This window comes from Hibiscus syriacus, unplaced genomic scaffold, assembly GCF_006381635.1.
Source record: "Hibiscus syriacus cultivar Baekdansim isolate YM2019G1 unplaced genomic scaffold, ASM638163v2 tig00110160_pilon, whole genome shotgun sequence".
Classification (NCBI taxonomy): Eukaryota; Viridiplantae; Streptophyta; class Magnoliopsida; order Malvales; family Malvaceae; genus Hibiscus; species Hibiscus syriacus.
Genome location: NW_024062608.1, coordinates 1,183,715 through 1,204,712, shown reverse-complemented (window position 1 = coordinate 1,204,712; position 20,998 = coordinate 1,183,715). Strand labels below are relative to the sequence as shown.

General features: G+C 39.2%; 1 pseudogene; it reads left to right on the top strand.

Moving 5' to 3' along the window:
- Positions 1-20,513, top strand: part of LOC120216325 — a 33,125-nt pseudogene extending 12,612 nt beyond the window's left edge.
- The last annotated feature ends 485 nt before the right edge of the window (positions 20,514-20,998 follow it).

Below are 20,998 nucleotides of genomic sequence, written 5' to 3'. Positions count from 1 at the left end.
CTAGCCAGCTGTCCCGGATTTTACGCATGCTCTGCCCGAGATACCCACCGCAGCATGGCGCTTCAACCACCGGTTCTGTTGATGACGTTGACTAGTCTGACCCTGCAGATCCTGTCGGTCTTAGGGCGCCTGTAGCATGATTATGCCGGTCACGTGCTAGTCATCTAGGCTGAATCAGTGCCTATCCTGCTCGTCTCCCTAGTAACTCAACCATGGTTTTAGGATTTCCTAGGATGGTTAACACCAAACCTTAGGATTTCTTTTCCCCTATAAATAGAGAAGGAAGCCACAATGAAGAGGACTTTAGTTTCAGCTACATTTGATCTTAAAAAAGTTAGAGAGAGAAAGTCTCATCTTTCTCCGTCAATCCCATTTGCCGTGGCAATTCTCCTTGACAAGCTGAAGGGAGTGGTGTTCTGAGCATCCGAGAGTAGCCAGTCCGCTAAGAGCAGCTCGTGGTGGCAGAGGGAAGCATTAGGCAGTGCACGTCGAAGGCTTTTTCTCCTTCCCTTAGTACTTGTTTTCATATTTTGATGATTGGGTTGTAAGGAACGAATGAATCTTGCTTTGTGCTTGTTGATTTCGAACCCTACCATGAACTAATCCTATTTGGTGGGAGTTCGCATGGTTATTTAAGTTGTTATTTTAATGAATGGTTGTTGTTTTATGCTCTATTCTGTTTTGTTTATGATGCTTAAAGCCTTAAGGTTATAGGAGCTACGAGAGTAGCCTTTCCTTAGGAGGGTTCATGAGGTTCGAGAGAATGCCTTGGCAATTTATCCTTAGTATTTGAGAGAAACTAGGGAGGAATTACATAAACAACGGGTTCTAGATAGTAACTAGGCCTAATCCACCTTAGAGATAAGGATAGGATTTCATTCGACTAAAAGGAGTTGTGTATAAACGATAGGTTAGATGTTAATGCTGTCGCAAAAAGGTATTACCGAGACATATTCTATTAGCTGAGTCAATAGGATCACTGCTTGGGCTTACGCCAATCGGTTTTGTCAGGGCATCTTTAGTCTGTCGAGTCCCTTACTAGAGATAGCATAGGGCATATCAGTAGACTCTGTCGGGCAGGGTAAGCATAGAAGAAATACCATTCAGAGAAATAGACTTAGGTTTTCCTTATGACTCCCATCACTCATTTCCATTGCTGCTTGTCTTGTGAGAAAGCTAAAGTCCTATATATTAAACCCAGTATTTGCATTTTATTTGCCTTGACATTTCCATTTTCTTACATACATCACAATTTAATTTACCGTGGCATATCCATATGCTACCACACTATTGCCATCCCATTACCTCCACATCCATTCCGTTTTGCCACTGCATTCTCATCTGTACATACCACAACTAACTTTACTTAGGTGACAAAGTAAAGTGCCTTGACAAACCTATTTGATTTCCCCAATTCCCTGTGGAGACGATACTCTACTTATCACTTTATTACTTGTTCGATTGTGTATACTTGCACATATATCCACATCATATTTTAGTACTCACAAACAGCGGACAAGTTTTTGGCGCCGTTGCCGGGGAATTACAACTGGAAGTTAAATTGATTTGTCATAGCATTTTTATATTACTTGTGTAAATTTTTTTTTTCTTTTAGTTATCTTTACTTTATATTTTCTTTAATTTTTCCGATTTTTCGAGTTTATGACCAGAAGCAACCCTGAAGAGCCATTGGAACCTATAGATCCTGAAATTGAAAGGCTCTTTAGACAAAGAAGACGAGAACAACGTGTCAATATGTACCAACTCGGAAATCAGGGCATTGGCCATGAGGGTGATCAACATGCCGAGGCAAATCCAAATACTGGGAATGCAGCTAGGCCTCGGGCTATTCGTGATCATTTAAATCCAATCTTAGAGGATCTCAACCCTGGAATTATGGCACCCGATATTCAGGCAGCCCATTTCGAGCTGAAACCTATCATGTTCAACATGTTAAACTCTATAGGGCTGTTTGGGGGCATGCCAAATGAAGATGACAGGCAGTATATTCGTAACTTCTTGGAAGTGTGCGATTCTTTTCGCCAGCAAGGGGTGCACGAAGATGTTCTGAAATTAAAGCTATTCCCATATTACTTACGAGACAGAGCAAGGGCATGGTTGAGTGGAATTCCAGCGGGTTCTATGGAGTCGTGGACAGATCTGTGCAAATATTTTTTGTTGCGGTATAATCCTCCGAACATGAACACCCAACTTAGGAACGACATTGCTTCATTCCGCCAAGCTGATGACGAGTCTATGCATGAGTGCTGGGATAGATACAAAGCATTACTTCGTAAGTGTTCAAACCATGGTTTTCAAGATTGGACACAAGTAGTGATGTTTTATAATGGAGTGAATGCACCTACGAGGATGATGCTTGATGCCTCGACAAATGGGACGTTACTGGATAAATCACCAGCAGAGGCATTTGACATCTTGGATAGGATTGCTACCAATGATTATCAGTTTCCCTCAACTAAGCATGGGTTTGGGCGTAAAACACATGGAGCTCTCGAGCTAGATTCTAATGATGTCGTGTCAGCTCAACTTGCTGCCATTACCAACATGCTAAAGAATTTACAAAGGCCAAGTGAGGTAAGGGAAGTGAAGGCAGCCTGTTCAGTTTGTTTATTATGCCAAGGCAATCACAATGAGAGTAATTGCCCAACCAATCAAGAATCCATCAAATTTGTTGGCAATTTTAATCGAGGCAATAACAACCCCTATTCAAACACCTATAATCCTGGATGGCGTCAGCATCCAAATTTTTCTTGTGGAAATCAAGGAAACAGCACTGCTCAACAGCCAGCTCGTCAGCAGAATTTAATGATTCCCAGGGCTATCAATCGAATATGCCATGGCATAATCAAAACAAGGGAGGGCCATCTTCATCAAATACTAGTTCTTTGGAGGCCACAATGCAAGATTTCATTGCAACAACAAAAAAAATGCTGCAAGACCACTCGACCTCTATAAAAAATCAAGGAGCTCTACTCCAGAGCCATATTTCATCGTTAAGGGCACTAGAGAGTCAAGTAGGTCAGATTGCCGCGGCATTACAAGAACGCAAACCCAGACATTTTCCAAGTGACACTGAAGTCACCAAACCTCATAGCAAAGAACAATGTAATGTGCTAACTCTCCGAACCGGTACACAAATTAATATAGAAGATAAGTCTAGGGGAAAACCGAAGGAAGATTCAACCCCCACACCCAGTCAAGATGATAAAGAATTGCAGGAGGAAGTACCGAAGGAAGAAGATAAATCTGAAGGTTCATCAAGTAACAAAGATGAGGGGGCAAATATAAATGCCACGGCAACTTCTGTTCGCACCCCATCATTACAAGAAGCCAGACCCCCGCCTCCTTTTCCGCAAAGACTGAAGAAACATAACGAGGACATTCAGTTTAAAAAATTTGTTGACATTCTGGATCAACTGCAGATCAATGTTCCTTTTCTTGAAGTAATGGAACAAATGCCCACATATGCTAAATTTCTAAAAAAAATCGTCACCAAGAAGAGAAAGGTTGAGCAGTACGAAACAATTGCCACGGCAAAAGAATTTTGCTCTTCCTTAAGCAAGCTACCACCAAAAAGACGTGATCCGAGCAGCTTTATCATTCCATGTTCGATTGGAAACAAAATTGTTGGAAAAGAACTGTGTGACCTTGGCTCAAGTGTAAACTTGATGCCTAAGTCAATTTTCATAAAACTGGGGATAGGAAACGCGAGACCTACTTCAGTCATCTTGCAACTTGCCGATCGTTCACATGTGCGTCCCGAAGGGCAAATTGAAGATGTCATCGTGAGGGTTGACAAGTTCGTTTTCCCTGTCGATTTTCTGATTCTGGACTGTGAGGTCGACGCCACAGTGCCCATTATATTGGGGAGACCATTCTTAGCTACAGGTCGTATTCTCATCGATTGCGAGAAGGGTGAGCTAACCATGCGAGTAGCCGAACAACAGATCACTGTTAATGTTTTCCGATCTCTCAAACACATGGATGATTATGAAGAATGTCAGAGCATTTTTGAGGTAGACACGGAAATTATAAAAGAAGCATATCAATTTTGCCACGACAATTTCATTCAGCTGGATATTGATGAGAGGCTCCTTGAAGAGCCGAATGACTTTTCATCCGAGGAACAGCAGGCTAGCTTCCTTAAAGCTAGCCCAGGTATGCGTTTTGAACCTTTGAAATTCGAAGAGTTTGTTCCTCCTAAGCCTTCATTACAGCATGCACCTACCTTTGAACTTAAAAATTTTCCACAACATCTTAAATATGCTTATCTGGGTAGTAATGACACTTTGCCTGTGATTATTTCCTTTGCCTTACTCCTAACCAAGAATCTAGTTTGCTAAGTGTTTTGTCACAATATAAGAAAGCGTTAGGGTGGACGATGGCAGATCTCAAGGGAATAAGTCCAACAATCTGCATGCACAAAATTGTGCTGGAAGAATGCCACGGTAAGTCCATAGAGCCAAAACGAAGATTAAACCCAATCATGAAACAAGTTGTGATGAAAGAGATTCTCAAATAGCTTGACGTTGGAGTAATATACCCTATTTCGGATAGTTCGTGGGTAAGTCTCATTCAATGCGTGCCAAAGAAGGGAGGCATGACCGTGGTGACGAGTGAAGACAACGAGTTGATACCTACTCGCACGGTCACCGGGTGGCGAATTTGCATGGACTACCGTAAGCTTAACAAGGCCACCAAGAAGGATCACTTCCCATTGCCATTCATCGATCAAATGCTGGATCGACTTGCTGGTAAGGCATACTATTGTTTCTTGGACGGTTACTCGGGGTATAGCCAGATTGCCATCGCACCAGAGGACCAAGAGAAGACCACATTCACGTGTCCGTATGGCACATACGCTTTTCGAAGAATGCCTTTTGGACTCTGTAATGCCCCGGTAACTTTTCAGCGTTGCATGCAAGCCATCTTTTCTGACATGGTGGAGGATTTTTTGGAAATTTTTATGGACGATTTTTCTGTTTCCGGAGACGATTTTCAAAAATGCCTCGGCAATTTGGCAAAGGTACTGAAGCGATGCGAGGAGGCTGATCTCGTACTAAATTGGGAAAAATGCCACTTCATGGTGACTGAAGGCATTGTTCTAGGACATAAAATTTCTGAAAAGGGCATTGAGGTCGACAAGGCTAAGATCGAGGTGATCGAGAAGCTTCCCCCACCTAATTCTGTCAAGGGCATTCGGAGTTTCCTTGGCATTGCTGGTTTTTACAGACGATTCATCAAGGATTTTTCCACACTATCCAAGCCTTTGTGCACCTTGTTGCAATAGGACCAACCCTTTATGTTCGATCAGAAATGCTATGGCGCATTCAAAGAGCTGAAGCAGAAACTTATCTCTGCACCAATTGTAGTTCCCCCAGATTGGACGGCCCCATTCGAACTAATGTGTGATGCAAGTGATTTTGCTGTGAGAGCTGTGCTTGGGCAGCGTAAAGGTAAAATCTTTCATGTCATATATTATGCTAGCCGTACCTTAAATGATGCACAATTAAATTACACAACCACTGAGAAAGAATTACTTGCCGTGGTATTTGTATTTGACAAATTTAGGCCATACTTGATAGGCACTAAGGTTATAGTTCACACTGATCATTCAGCTATAAAATATTTAGTGAACAAGAAAGATGCCAAGCCTAGACTGATCAGGTGGATATTACTTCTGCAAGAATTCGACTTAGAGGTAATTGATAGGAAAGGTACTAAGAATCAGGTTGCAGACCACTTATCTAGGCTAGAAAATATTTCAGAATGCCATGACATTTTTTATATTAAAGAAGAATTCCCTGACGAGAAAATTTTATATGCCACGGTAATTCCGTGGTACGCTGACCTGGTTAACTTTCTTGTTAGTGGTGTTTTTCCTTATGAACTGAACAGCCAGGGTAAAAAAAGGTTTCTGCATGATGCCAAGTTCTACTTTTGGGACGAGCCATACTTATTCAAGCAATATGATGATCAAATGATTCGATGGTGTGTTCCCAAAGAAGAACAAAGTGATATCTTACACCATTGCCACACATCAACTTGTGGAGGGAATTTTGGAGGTTCTAGGACTGCTGCAAAGGTCCTCCAGTCAGGTTTCTATTGGCCATCGTTATTTAAAGATGCCCACGCATTTTGCAAGGCATGTGACAGATGCCAGCGCACTGGAAATATTTCCAGGCGACACGAAATGCCGCTGTAAAATATTCTGGAGATTGAGCTCTTCGATGTTTGGGGCATTGATTTTATGGGACCATTTTCATCTTCCTTTGGAGATTTATACATCTTGCTAGCGGTGGATTATGTTTCAAAGTGGGTTGAAGCAATTGCTACGCCGAGAAACGACTCAAGACTGTGCTCAAGTTCCTTCATAAGAACATCTTCACTCGTTTTGGAGTCCCAAGAGCTATTACCAGCGATGAGGGCACTCACTTTGACAACAGGCTAATTGCCAAGGCATTACAAAATATAGAGTGAGACATAAGATTGCCACGGCATATCACCCGCAGACGAATGGACATGCTGAAGTATCCAATCGAGAAGTCAAGCAAATCCTTGAGAAGGTGGTTAACCCCCGAAGGAAAGCTGGTCCCCAAAACTTGACGAAGCATTATGGGCATATAGGACAGCATTCAAAACACCTTTAGGAATGTCGCCCTTTAAGATGGTATATGGAAAAGCCTGCCACCTTCCTGTTGAACTAGAGCACAAGGCGTACTGGGCAATCAAAAAGTTAAACTTTGACGAGCAACTAGCTGGGGAGAAACGATTACTTGATCTAAATGAGATGGAAGAGTTTCGAGTGCAAGCATATGAAAATGCCAAGCTCTACAAGGAAAAAACCAAAAAGTGGCACGACAGAATGCTTTTACCACGGCAATTTCATATGGGTCAGGAAGTACTGTTGTTCAATTTTAGGCTCAAGCTCTTCCCAGGCAAATTAAAGTCACGCTGGTCTGGACCATTCGAAGTTCATCATGTTTACCCTTATGGTGCTGTTGACATCAAGAACCTAGAAGATGGATCCATCTTCAAAGTCAATGGACAGCGCCTGAAGGCTTATCAAGGAGTCCCACTTGCACGTGACAAGTCGGCGTTGCTCTTGCACGACGTTGACACTAGTCCGGCATCTTAAGGATGTCGTGGCATTTTTAACTTACATCTGTACATAAATTATTTTTGTTTAGCCTTTATTTTAATATTTCTCATTATTCAGTAATTATTTTCATTTCATATTTTTGCAAGGGAATCCCACGCACTAAACACGTGAGGCGTGTTGACAAAGTTGAGAACACTTTGGGCGGCAAAATGAAAAGGAAAAAGGAGGGAAATTTTATTTTGACTTTTGACTTAGGAATGAATTTTTTTCATTTTGTCTTTTTCCCGCCCAACCTCACCGCTCATCTATTCCCCCCCCCAAAATATTTCCATTTAACTAGCCTACCCCACTTACTTTTTACTTTTCACTTTCTCTTTTTACTTTCACTTTCTAGTTTCCTCTTCTCCTTTCCAATTGCCGTCGACCGCCATAACAGCCGCCTCAAAAAGCTTTCTCCCGTCTTTCATTTTTTTCTTCTCACGATGGTTCGCTCACGACCAGCCCCACCACCCTCACCACCACGCTTTGTCGACGAGGCTGCCAAGGAACGCTATCAAACCATAAAGAACCGGTGAGTCTTTTTCGAGTTGGGATTTGTCTTCTCCGAGGAGGAGAGCGCCGATTTGGGCAGTGAAGTGCTGGACGTGGTCACTAAGCATAAGTGGCAGAAATTTGCCAAACATCCTGCCCCTGTCAACGCCACATTAGTGAAGGAGTTTTATTCTAACATTACCGAGCCGAATCAGCATGCCGTGATGCTTCGCGGCATTTCTATTCGTTTTACTCCGACCGCTATTAACCGTTATTTTAAACTATAGGGTGTTGATGACCACCATACGAGCTTTGCCCAAGAGGCCGACCATGAAACTTACCAAGGCATCCTGGAAGACTTGTGTCTTCCCGGTACTCAGTGGAACGGTCAGCAACTGAAAAGAAAGACCGTGGATAGGGATCGATTGCTCCCCCAGGTTAAACTGTGGAACCATTTCATGAAGCACAAGCTTATGCCAACCTCCCACAATACAACTGTATCATGCCAGCGGATGCTTTTGCTGCACTCTATCATCGCCGGATGAGCCATCGATATAGGGAAGATTATCGTGGAACAGGCTCATCTATGCCTAAAGCGACAGGCAAGTGCCTTGGTATTCCCAAATCTCATCACTGCTTTATGCCGAAAGAAGAAAGTTCGAGAAGAAATGTTTGATGAGATTTTATCGGGCATTGCTGGACTCAACAAAGCGAAAATACATATGTTGATGGGCTATAAGGAAGCCAAAGGAAAGGAACACGAGGCAACTACATCTCGCGTTGCTTCATCACCACATGTCAGGGCATCCTCAAACGCCCTAGAGCAAACCGTCCAGCGTACTCATCAGTATGTTGGGCAGCTGTCCGACAAACTAATGGTCTATTTTGCTTATGCCAAACGACGTGATGCCTTTCTCACCAGCGCACTGATGGAGTTCCTCCCGCACACTAACTTTACAATTCCCCCTTTTCCTGATGAGCTCGTCCTATCACATGGAGATGCCGAGGCATCTGCAGAAGTACCTCCACCCACCCCAGCTGCTGCTCAACATTCATCGAGTAAAGACAATCCCCAGTGAGCTGAAGCAGAGGAGCCAATGGACCCTGATCCGATCCACGCAGTTTCGCCTGATGTAGACAGAGAATCCAACCTCCAACTTGCTAATTTCCCGGAGCCTGCCCAATTTGTTGAACCATTCGCAGAAAAACATCCAGCAATGCCACCAACTGCTGTACCGATGGAAACAGACAACCCCGAAGTATCACAACCTACTGAGTTGGCTGAGGAGTCACAATCGGAGATGCCACGGCAAGCTCCTTTGCGTAGGAGCAGACGTCGCCTACGAAAGGCATCTCAACATCAGGAGCCCCCGCTCCCAGCTGTTCAAGAAGGCCCTAGCACTCCTCCAGCTGCACCAGCTTCTGACTCCGAGCATTCCAGCCCAGCTAAACTCCGCAAGCGCACTCGCCGTGCGACTGATGCACCACCACCATGAAGCCAAGGTACCTTGCATTGCATTGCATTCATAGCATGTAGTTTTCATTTTTTTTAGATTTAGTAAGCATTGGGGACAATGTTTCTCTCAAGTTTGGGGGAAGTAGGGTTCTCGCATCATTGTATGATAGTATTAGTAAAATGAATATGCCATGACATTAGTAAATATAGAATTAGTTTTCTGGAATTAATTGAGGATGCCCGATGATGAAGAATTCTTGATGGCTAGGATAGAATGTATATGACTGGTTGAGGATGATAGAACCAACTCTAGGACTTGCTTCTTTGAAACCCTTGAACACGAGTGTATGTTTTCCATGCTTGAGAAACTTAGAAATTTTTTATAAGAGAATTCTTAAATGTCGTGTCATAAAACTGTGAATGTTGAAAACCCCGCATATAAAAAAAGAAATATAATTATAAATAAATGTCTTGGCATATCTGTAGAGGAACACTCCGCTATGTCTTGGCATATGAGTGAATGAAAGTAGTCACATGATGATTCTACCTGACTAGCTCGGGGGTAAAAGGTATGCTCCCTTTCATCTAGAGTGTGGGATGGTAGAGTGATGGGCTGACTCTCCTCGTAGCAGAAGTAAACAAAGAAAACAAAGGGGAGTAGTAATTTGAAAATGTCATGGTAAATTGAGAAAGCTTGAGTAGAAAATTTTTAGGTTTGTTAAGCATGGACTGGATACAAACACGCACACACCCACATAAAGAATCTTGCCCTAGGGGACGGTACTTGATTTCTCAAACTAGTCTAGCATGTTGAAGCCAAATGCTGAGGGCTGAAATTTTATCCCATATAACTATTCTGCTTCTGAACTTGTCATGGTATTTTTGTTTTGCTTATCACTATCCATTGATTGAGGACAAGCAATAGCTTAAGTTTGGGGGTGTGATAACTCCTTGAAAAGGTCATATTTTGGGACCTTTTTCACTTAAGTTATTGAATGTCTAAGAGCCCATTTAGGACCATTTAGATGCATTTAGGAGCATATAGTTGCATGTGGTGGATTTCAGTTTGCCGCGGCATTTTATTTTTACAGCGGTGCTGCTTTATGGGAATGGTACTTGTCTGATGATGTGCAGGTGTTGAAAGCAAGGAAAAGAGGATTTAAAATGCCGTGACATAAGGATATTGCTGAGCTAAATAAAAATGACAAGTTTAAATGGCATTTCAGGAGCGTACAAGGAGAGAGAAGATATTTTCTAGCCAGCTGTCCCGGATTTTACGCATGCTCTGTCCGAGATACCCACCGCAACATGGAGCTTCAACCACCGGTTCTGTTGATGACGTTGCCTAGTCTGACCCTGTAGATCCTGTCGGTCTTAGGGCGCCTGTAGCATGATTATGCCGGTCATGTGCTAGTTATCTAGGTTGAATCAGTGCCTATCCTGCTCGACTCCCTAGTAACTCAACCATGGTTTTGGGGTTTCCTAGGATGGTTAACACCAAACCTTAGGATTTCTTTTCCCCTATAAATAGATGAGGAAGCCACAATGAAGAGGACTTTAGTTCCAGCTACATTTGATCTTAAAAAAGTTAGAGAGAGAAAGTCTCATCTTTCTCCGTCAATCCCATTTGCTGTGGCAATTCTCCTTGACAAGCTGAAGGGAGTGGTGTTCTGAGCATCCGAGAGGAGCCAGTCCGCTAAGAGCAGCTCGTGGTGGTAGAGGGAAGCATTAGGCAGTGCACGTCGAAGGCTTTTTCTCCTTCCCTTAGTAGTTGTTTTCATATTTTGATGATTGGGTTGTAAGGAACGAATGAATCTTGCTTTGTGCTTGTTGATTTCGAACCCCACCATGAACTAATCCTATTTGGTGGGAGTTCGCATGGTTATTTAAGTTGTTATTTTAATGAATGGTTGTTGTTTTATGCTCTATTCTGTTTTGTTTATGATGCTTAAAGCCTTAAGGTTGTAGGAGCTACGAGAGTAGCCTTTCCTTAGGAGGGTTCATGAGGTTCGAGAGAATGCCTTGGCAATTTATCCTTAGTATTCGAGAGAAACTAGGGAGGAATTACATAAACAACGGGTTCTAGATAGTAACTAGGCCTAATCCACCTTAGAGATAAGGATAGGATTTCATTCGACTAAAAGGAGTTGTATATAAACGATAGGTTAGATGTTAATGCTACCGCAAAAAGGTATTGTCGAGACATATTCTATTAGCTGAGTCAATAGGATCACTGCTTGGGCTTACGCCAATCGGTTTTCCCAGGGCATCTTTAGTCTGTCGAGTCCCTTACTAGAGATAGCATAGGGCACATCAGTAGACTCTGTCGGGCAGGGTAAGCATAGAAGAAATACCATTCACAGAAATAGACTTAGGTTCTCCTTGTGACTCCCATCACTCATTTCCATTACTGTTTGTCTTGTGAGAAAGCTAAAGTCCTATATATATTAAACCCAGTATTTGCATTTTATTTTGCCTTAACATTTCCATTTGCTTACATACATCACAATTTAATTTACCGTGGCATATCCATCTCATTACCTCCACATCCATTCCATTTTGCCACTGCATTCTCATCTGTACATACCACAACTAACTTTACTTAGGTGACAAAGTAAAGTGCCTTGACAAACCTATTTGATTTCCCCAATTCCCTGTGGAGACGATACTCTACTTATCACTTTATTACTTGTTCGATTGTGTATACTTGCACACATATCCGCATCATATTTTAGTACTCACAAATAGCGGACATATATCTTCAGGAATAAATGTTTGATTAAGAACTTTTATCAAAGAATTTATGTGTACATCTGAATTCATCAACAGATCAAGAATTGAAATTCGCGCTTGTTGTTTATGTAGTTGTTCAACCACACTATATTCGCTGTGTTTCAGAAACTTCAAAAATTATTGTGCTTGTTTTTCTGTTACGGGCTCATTGACTGTTGACATGGATTCATCATCAAATACCTTTTGGGGTATCACTGTAGTTTTTCCCTTTGCCTTTGTCTGTTCTGATGCATTCGATGACTCGGGAGAGTAACATCTCTCACTTCTTGTAAAGAATCCGACTTCACTCACTGCTTCAGACGTCGAATCCACACTCTGTATTTTCTCTTCTGCTTTTTCCAGAGAAACAGATCCTCCTACCATTGAAAAATTGGTAGTATAATCCCAAGGTACCCTGCGGGTATTCTTATATGGAAATGGTAAAGGAGTCGTGATAACCACTTTCGGCTTTGTTGGTGCAGGATTCACTTTAGATGATTTCACATTAATGATCATGGGATCACTTGTTCTCTACTTAGGTTTAGAATCTTCTGATGAACAAACGTCATCTTCTCTTTTCCCTGGTTCTTCTTCAAAGAATTCTATCTCTTTGTTATTCATCAATTTTTGCACTAAATCCCTAAATTCATGGCATAATTGAATTTCATGTCCCTTGTCTTGATGATATTCACAATAATTTTTGCATTCATTATGCTTTGGCCTGAATTCTTGTGGATACCGGATAAGGAGAGTTATTGAAATATCCAACCAAAAGGAGATTTAATCTCAGAAACGTCAGTTTTTTCTTTCTTTCTGTTCTCTTCCTGAATTGCGTTTACATTTTTATCTCCATGATTTGGCAGCGGATGATTTGATGTAGCTGGTGAATTGAATTCCAACTTTCCAGTGTTGATCACATTTTGAACCACCCTTTTGAATGCCAAACAGTTTTCAATAGAATGACCCTTAATTCCTTCATGGTAAACACAGTGCGCTTTTACATCATACCATGGAGGGAATGGTGGTTGTATGGGAACCAACGGATAGGGTTGTATGACATCTGCTTTTAACAACGAATCATAGATCTCAGCATAGGGTACTGGTAGGTGTAAAAGATAACCTTTCACTTTCCCTTCGAGATCATCTGGACTCTACTCAATTAGTGTTTGTTTTTTCTTTCTTAACCCTTGGCTGGGTTATTGTAACACTTTTCGAAGTATCCTTGTTGTAAGAGTTTGTATTGTTGACTTCGTTCTCTTTTTTCTGGTACATAGGACTTTTGGAACTAATCCCCTCGTTTGATTCAATTTTGCCACTTTTCAAGACATTTTCAATGAGTTCTCCAGAAATGACCAGATCTGCAAAATTTCTGATTGCATTCCCCATTAGATGACTTAAATAAGGAGACTTTAAAGTATGGAAAAACATTACTGTGGCCTCTTTTTCTGATAAAGGTGGCTGAACTTGGGCTGCTATATCACGCCATCTCTGAGCGTACTGTCTGAATGTTTCGTTATTCTTTTTCTCCAAATTTTGGAGAGTTCATCTATCAGGGACCATATCTATCACGTGGATGTACTGCTCTAGGAATGCCTTTGCCAGATCTTTCCAGGATCTAATGTTGGCTTTGGTCAGTTGAGTATACCATTTTAAGACTGGTCCTATCAAGCTATCTTGAAAGCAGTGAATTAATAATTTCTCGTCTTTCACATGTCCTGCCATTCTGCGACAAAACATAGTAATGTGGGATGAAGGGCATGTGGTACCGTCATATCTCTCAAATTCAGGAACTTTGAACTTGATGGGAAGGATTAGGTCTGGAACCAAACTCAACTCGCTAGCGTCAAACCCATAGAATGATTCAGTTATTTCTACGGATTTCATTCGTTCTTCTAAGCTCTTGATTTGTCTGGTCAATTCTTCATTTACTTTCTCTTTCTCATTCAGCTCATTCAAATATGAGATTAGATGCTCATCATTAAAATCCCCTGTTTTCACATATGATATAAGTGGATTTTTGCTTGAAGATGTAGGATTCACTTGTTGATTTTCATGTGGTTTGGCCTCTAGAAGTGCTGATGCGCGGGCATGGATTTGTATAGGTGTAGTACCAGAGTGATAAATTAGTTCCGGTGGGAAACCTAGAGGATACATAGGTTCTTGGTCGAAAGATACATGATTTTCATGAATTGTTTCAATAATAGCCTGTTTTTTGAGCATGTCTTCTATTTTCTGCATCATGTTATCTTGTGAGTTTGCAATACCGGCTTCAATTTTCTCTAGCTTCATTCTCATCTCTGTTTGTTCTTTGTTATGATGTTCCTCAATACGTTGTATTTTATCCTCCATGATTTTCTTAGTAGCTTGTCTAGTACCGTAGTGATGTTGTATTTCTCGTTTGGCTAGAATAACTGCGATTGAAAATTCTTTTGATATTATTTTTTCAAATTTTAATTTATGAATGTTTATCTTAATGTAAACATAAAAATTATACATAAAGAAAATAATGCAATAAATAATGAATGTATGCAAAATGCATGTATGCAAAAGGTATTGATCCCCAAAAAGTTAACTGTCATAGAATAACTTCTATCGGCATACAAAAGTTTCTTTATAATAGTTCATAACTACAAATACGGCGTAGCTTTCCTATTAAGCTCTATTATTTCTTTCATCAGCCATGACATCTTCTTTCCAAACTTAGAAACTGGATCAACGTGATGTTCAATTATTTTTGCTTCAACAGCTAGCTCCCCAACATATCTGGCAACTTCGCTCATTTGTACATAGCCTCGAATACCATATTGCTTCTTTCTACATAGAAATCAGTCGATTTTTTCCATTGTTCATTAGTTCCCTCGAGAGTCTGCTCTAACTTAGTGGTTCTGACTTGACAACTGTGCAGAGTTTTTTCAAGATCTCTAATGCGTCTTTACAGTGAAGCATTCTTCTCATAACTTTCTTTAAGATCACTAGGTCCTAGACGAACCTTTTCTTGAAATAATGACTCTTCAAGTTATAAAATGTAAGCATTAAACTCTGAGTTTTTGTTTCTAGACTGATCCAGATCTTCTTCGAGTTTTGTTCGCGCTTCTTGCGTCCTTTGACTAAGCTTCTGGATTTGAACATTCTTGTTTCTGCATCTTCGCATCCAATTGCTAGCCACTTCTTGCTCTACCTCAAGTCTGGTGTTGAAACTCTTCTTCTCCAATTCCCATTTTTCTTTTTCAACATCGAACTCCTCAATCCTTTGGCCCCTGACTTCAAGTTTGGCAATCAGATTATTCATTTCAGATTCAAATCCCTTGAATATGGTATTTTTCTCACCTTCAAATTTCTCAAGCATACCGTTCTTCATCTCTTCTAATTCTTTGGCTTGATCCCTTTCTCTCTGTATTTCATTCATGATCTCGCGGCTTTCTGCTTTGCGCTTTATAATTTCCTCCCTTCTATCGACCTCAAAATCCTCTATTTTCTGCTTTCCTTTCTCAAGGCTTTTGAGCAAACGACTATTCTTTTCTTTTAAATCTTCAACTCGGCATTTCTCAATATTCAATTCTTTGGTTATCTGTGTTGTTGCTTTGCTTGATCCTGATGCTCTCCGGGATTTGTATAGCTCATGGTAATTTTTCTTTAATGTTCTGAACTCACCATCAACTTTTTCTTTGTTTTCTCTCAGCATTGCACATTGTGCTGAATGAAAGTCAACGTCAACACCCAACATAGCTTTATCTCGTATCATTTGCTCTAATTTTTTCGACCAACCTTCTCTTTCTGCTTCAAACTCAGCTCTCAGGATTTCAATCTCTGATGGAACCAACTTAATGCGATCTTCCATAGAGATATCCTTATTTTGGTCTGGTAGAGGAATATTTTCATTTTTCCTGACAGATCTCCATTCCTCAAAATCGGGAGTTAACATTTCTTTTGCTGCTTTAGCTCGAATACAAAAAGTTTTATTCCAAGCTGTAAAGGCCACCATGATATTTCTTTTATAATTTTTGTTGTGGAATGCGAACTCAGACGAATGTAATCCAACAGTGACAGGAACAAATTGACGACCTTCATACTACCTTATAACCAGAAGTGGTGCATATCTGATTCCTCCCTACAATCCGAGCAGCATCACCCAGTTGTAATTACCATATTTGTAAAAGAATTCCCTTTGGATTTGCCACAAGGCTCGCCAAACAATGTCATCGCTTTGCAGATTTCGAAATGCATTGATCCACATATCTTTCGTAATTTCTTTCGACCATTCTTGCTCCAGAAATTCTTTCAATGGTGAGTAGTCCGTTCTAAAGCGCCAGTATGAAACCTTTTCTGTCCTCCAAAAATGGCTACGTATCCATACATATAACAATTGGGCAAATCCTGAGAATCGTCCACCTCCTAGCCTTCTACAAGCGTTTAACGATCTAAAAGTCTCTGCTAGAATTTCAGAAACAGAATTGACCCTTTTTGGTAGCTGCTCAAACAAATCTACTACTGCAGCCTCAATATATCCCAGTACTTTCGGGAAGATGACCATACCATATATACCCAGAGCAAAGAGATCGAATCGTACTTTATCATCTGGATGACTATGAATAAGTTCTTTAATGTTGGTCCAAGTAATGCCTTCGCTTTCGCCATTTTTTTCGTACGGGATACCACTCATTCCTCTCGTACTCCGGAAATCTTTGTTAATTTAACTCGAAAAGGTTGAGTTTTAACTGACCTTGAATAAATTCGATTTTCCAAGGCCCCTTCTATATGTAGCAAAGTTGTGTATTCTTCAATAGTAGGAACCAAGTCCTTCTTATTGAAAGTGAAACAATTATAACCAGGATTCTAGAATTGAATCAGGGCTCGAAGCAAGTCATCATCAATTTCTACATAGAGCAAATATGGGATGTCCCCGTAAGTCTGATAAAACTGCAACTTTTTGTTTGAGTCCCAACTCTCCCAAATGCCTCGTAGATCTTGCATATCATTTCTTTTTAGAGAAACTGGAGTATAACTGGCTAACTCAGATACATAGTCATCTTGCAGACTATCTCCCCCTTGTCTTTGTAAGTCCTCAACCCACTGTCTTACTTCTGGGTTTGGAACTATTTGATTTGAACACTTTTTATCCATATATGAAGGTTTTCTAATGAGACGATTAACACGAGGATCAATACCTTTAATCCTATATGATGCTATGCAAACATGACACACAAAAAGAAATGAATTAGTTCACATAATAAAGAAGTAAAAATTAATTTAATAACATCTATCCAAATATTTCTAATTAAACATGCTTTCTACATAGCATACTTCAAATAATTTAAATTTTCATGCAATTTATTTAGCAAATAAATAAATTAAAAGGAAAAGGTTAGAAATCATTTCTCCTTTGTGTACACCTATTTTGGACAAAATTTCAGCATGGCTTCATATCAGAAGAGTTTCTAAGGTTTACTATATGTAGAGTTTCAGTTCTAAGAGTAAAGGTACCCGAATTGTCCTTGTTAGTGCCCCATTGGGCTACTAACCCTCAATCCTAGTCCATCACAGACTAAAGTGGATCGAGTTCAATTCGAGGGAATACACTTCTCTATGCTGACACGGAGAATAAATTCCCCGAAGACATAGAGCATATATCCCGAAAGCTACTTGCTAGGTCTGACACAGAGAATAAATTCTCACGAAAATGTCGCTTTCACTCCCACTTAAAAGGGACAAGCTTGATTAAAAAGCTTATGTTATGCAATGCATGTGTTGTGTGTGAGGAGAAATGTTCAAACCTCTGACAAAAAAATAAATAATGAAATAAAATACTTGAAAATAAAATGAAACATTAATAAATAATATACATATAAATATTATGAAAATAATATATATATATATATATAAATTTTTAAAAGAAAGAATTAAAAATTAAATATATGAAATTTTAATTTCTAATTAATAGAGACAATTTATAATTGATTTTAAAGCTTGACCAAGTTCCCCAGCGGAGTCGCCAAGATGTCGTAACCGGTTTTCGTCCGAGTATAAAATTTTACTTGGCGGGAAAAATAAAACGAATAAATAAATGATTTTGATTTAAAAAATATTTTGGGAGTCGCCATTGACCTTTTTGGGTTAGGTAGGTCAAATACCAAAAAATAATCTTTTAAAATAGTTTTTCAGAAAAATTAATTTAAAATATAAACTGGTCTGCATATAACCAAAAATTTTAGTAAAACAGGATTCGTGGTCGATTACGTTTAGGGAAGGATTAGCACCCCTATAACACACAAAATTTGGTACTCATTAATTATAAATTGTCTCTTTTATTAGAATTTTAATGAGTCAAAAATATATTTAATCTATAATTCTGTTATTTCAAATTTATTAGTATAATTTTAAGAAAATCTATTAATTTTTATATAAATAATATTTATTTATTTAGAAATATCAGAAAAGGGCTTCTAGGTACTTTAAGATAGCTCTTTTCTTCATATTAAAAAATAAATAAATATTAAAACATTTATCTAAGAATAAATACAATTTATAAACGTAATATATTTATTTAAAAAAAATATCAGAAAATTGACATCCAGTTGCTTTAAGACTGCACTTTCTTAATAAATATAATTTCTTAAAAGTCATTTATAAGTTTATAGATGGGTTTTTACTAGAAAACATAAAAAATATTATTTAGTATATATATTTATAATAATAATAATAATAATTAATATGTTGAATATAAACATATAAATTATAACTAAACAATGACTAAAATAAAGAAATTTAAAAATAATAAACTAATAATTTAAAGTTAATGACTAAATTAAAATATATTAAAATTAAACATCCTAATTCGTAATTAATTACTTGAAATTTCAGTGGCTAAACATGTTATTCTACCTCTTTATTAATTTAGTGACTAAATTAAAATTATATCAAATTCGTACATCAAATTAAAAGAAATTAAAACATGCTATTCGGGTTTAAAATATTAATTAATAAAATTACAAGGGTTAAATCGATTATTTGCCTAAAATATATATATTATGCTAATGACTAAATTATGAATTAAATAAAATTAAGAGGCCAAATTAAAATGATTGTAAATTTGATTCTAGTGACTATAATATAAAATTACAAAACTACTAGACTACGGACGGGGTTTAACTTTTAATAAATTAAAAATAGACCCCTCCCCAAAACGGCATCGTTCGGGAGGGTATTTAAGCCCCAAACCAAACGGCCTTAAGGCCATTTCTCTCTTTCACTTTCTCTCTCTAACTGAGAGAGTTATAAAACTCTCTCTCACTTCTCTCTAGCTTCCCTCACCGGAGGGAAGCCGGTCACCGGCCGGCAGCCTTGCGCCGCCGCCAACCTCACCGCCGGCCACCGCTTCCGGTGGCCGAAAAATACAAAAACCTCCCGAACGATAGATCCGAGTGATCTACGCTCAATTTCGACCCTAGTTTTTCTTAAAACGTCCCGTATTTACCTAGATATAAAAAAAATACCTTCGGTATTTTGCTTCTCCGGCGAGATTTGGAGGCTCTGGCTCGGTAAGGTTTATATATATTTTATTTTGGTGGTTTTGGTTGTTGTTCTCTCGGATTTTGGTTGTTGGTGTTGTCTCTTGTATTCTTCCTCTCCGTTCTTTTTTTGCAGGTTCGGTTGATGGCTTTATAGCCATCACCGACGCTTGTCTCGGACCGGGTAAAAGGGTTGTAGTTTGGTGAGTCACTAAACTATAGTGGTGACTCACCGTAGCCCTCAACGTGGACGGTTCTCTTCAATTCTTCTGGAGGCTTCATGACAGCGGCTAAGCGACGTGGAACGGTGGCGGTGAAGACAGAAAAAACGGCGGCTGGGACGTAGTTGCATCTGGAAGTGTTTGGGACCGTTGGATCTAAGCCAGATCCAACGGTTGAGATTGAGGCGGCTGGAGCTGGAAATGTGAAACCCTAGGGTTTCCTCTGTATCCGGGTTGGGTTTCCATTTGGGCCTGAATTGGGTCACTGTATTTATGCTCCGGGATTGGGCCTGGATCTGTTTGTAATAATATTAATTAATAATAATAATAAAATAATAATAGTGATAAATAAAATAATAACATAATAAAACAAATGGATAAAAAAATTAGTATCTTTAGATTTGGTTATATATTAATGATTAAAAAATTAAAAAAAATATTATTTTATAATCATTTCCGGCTATTTAAAATAAAATTTAAATATTATTTATTATTTTGACGGTGCTACCTTCCTTTTTAAGTTACTGGATCATTTTTAAATGTGTAACAAGTTAGAACATTATTTTTTATTTCATTTAAAATTATTTTTATTTAACGGGCCGCGGGTTAAACGGACGGGCCACGAGCCTTAAAATTCAAAACCGTTTATGATTGCGGTCTTTTTAAACCGTTCCGTTTAAACCCGCACCGTCAAACCCCGAAGACTAAACGGACGGGTAGCCCGTATACCCACCTCTATCCAGAAGATTGAGAAAGAAGGTCCACGTGGCGGTGGTTGGAGGGAGCCGTTGAATAAAAAGTTTGGGTGTAAGTTCAAAACTCGGGTTTGTGATTCCCACGTATCAACGGTTGCGGAGACACGAAGGGGAAGACATCATCATCAACAATAGAGCTTCCTTCCTCCATAATAATTACGAAACATTTTTCTATTTTTTTATTTTATTTGGGGAAATTTGTTGATTGAACTAATCTTTTGAGTAGGGATGGGCATTGAACCCGAATCCGATGGGTTTTGATCCGACCCGATCTGATTGAGTCGTATTTTAAAAAAAAATCAGGTTCGGGTCAGGTTTTATATTAAAATTTCTGTAATCGGGTTGGGGGCTAAAATAATCCTATCCGACCCGACCGTATAGTTAATGAATAATTATTTTTTTAAAATATTTTTACTTTTCTATTCCGGTAATTTTTTGTTCCCGAGGGCGTGACTTCCAACAATTATTTTAGCTATTGTTTTAACACCTTTTAATACTTTTTCACAGCTTTTCCCCTCCTTTTTTCACGGCTATACCATAATGTGTTTGAATAATAATAATAATAATAATAATAATAATATAATGGCAGCTAAATATATACTATATAAGGACAAAAGAAAGAGATAAAAATAATA